This window comes from Aplysia californica, unplaced genomic scaffold (genome assembly GCF_000002075.1).
Source record: "Aplysia californica isolate F4 #8 unplaced genomic scaffold, AplCal3.0 scaffold00083, whole genome shotgun sequence".
Taxonomy (NCBI): Eukaryota; Metazoa; Mollusca; class Gastropoda; order Aplysiida; family Aplysiidae; genus Aplysia; species Aplysia californica.
The window spans coordinates 232,313-233,239 of record NW_004797353.1 but is presented as its reverse complement, the minus strand read 5'-3'; positions in this window follow the sequence as shown (position 1 = coordinate 233,239).

Sequence of the window (927 nt, the reverse complement as noted above, 5' to 3'; positions counted from 1 at the left end):
ACACACACACACACACACACACACACACACACACACACACACACACACACATACGCACACACCGAGAGACACACACAAAACTATGACTGAAAAAAGTCAGACACCGCACGAGGCGCGCAGTACATAGACCCACACAGTCACACAGTGCACACTATATCTGCCTCTCCCCCCAGGGACCGTCTTGTCCAGTGCATTCCAGGGATGCTCTCACATTTATAAGCCGACATTGAGACCAATTTACATTCAAAGTGTGTGCAGGTTCGATCCTCGAGCGAATCGATAGCCGGCAAAACCTCGTCCAATCAGAAACAGGGGTGATGCGTTCTTTCGTAAATTTTACTTCTTCTTAACTTCAGAAGTAATAATTATGGTACGATGTGCTTCGGCACAAAGTTGGGACTTTTCTCAACTCACACTTTTTTGTCAACCTCCCCCCTTTCTCTCTTTTCTTCGATGCCCCCCCTCCACTTTCCTCCCACTGTCCCCTCCCTCTCTCTTCATCTTCTTCGCTTTGCTCCATTCCTCTTCTTCCTATCCTTTTTCACTCTATCCACTGTCTTTCTATTCATTCCTAACTTATTCCCACCCCCCTCTCTCTCTCACTCACTTACTCACACACACACTTACTCACTAACACACACAGTTACTTACTCGCTCTCTCATTCAACTTCACACTCTTTCTCTCCACACTGAAGCGCTAACTGCTACACCACAGACGTCAGTGGTTCAGCGTGTTAAAGATACCACTTTCACAGTATTGCTCTTGGGATCTTTAGGCTGGCAAATAAACGAAATAGACATTAGACAGATACACACACACAGATGAGTAGGTATATAGGTAGAGCTTTCGAGGGAGAAAGAGCGAGAAGATAAGATAGATAATATACATCTTTATCGTCCAGATCCTGGCACATCGGTTTGGTGTTT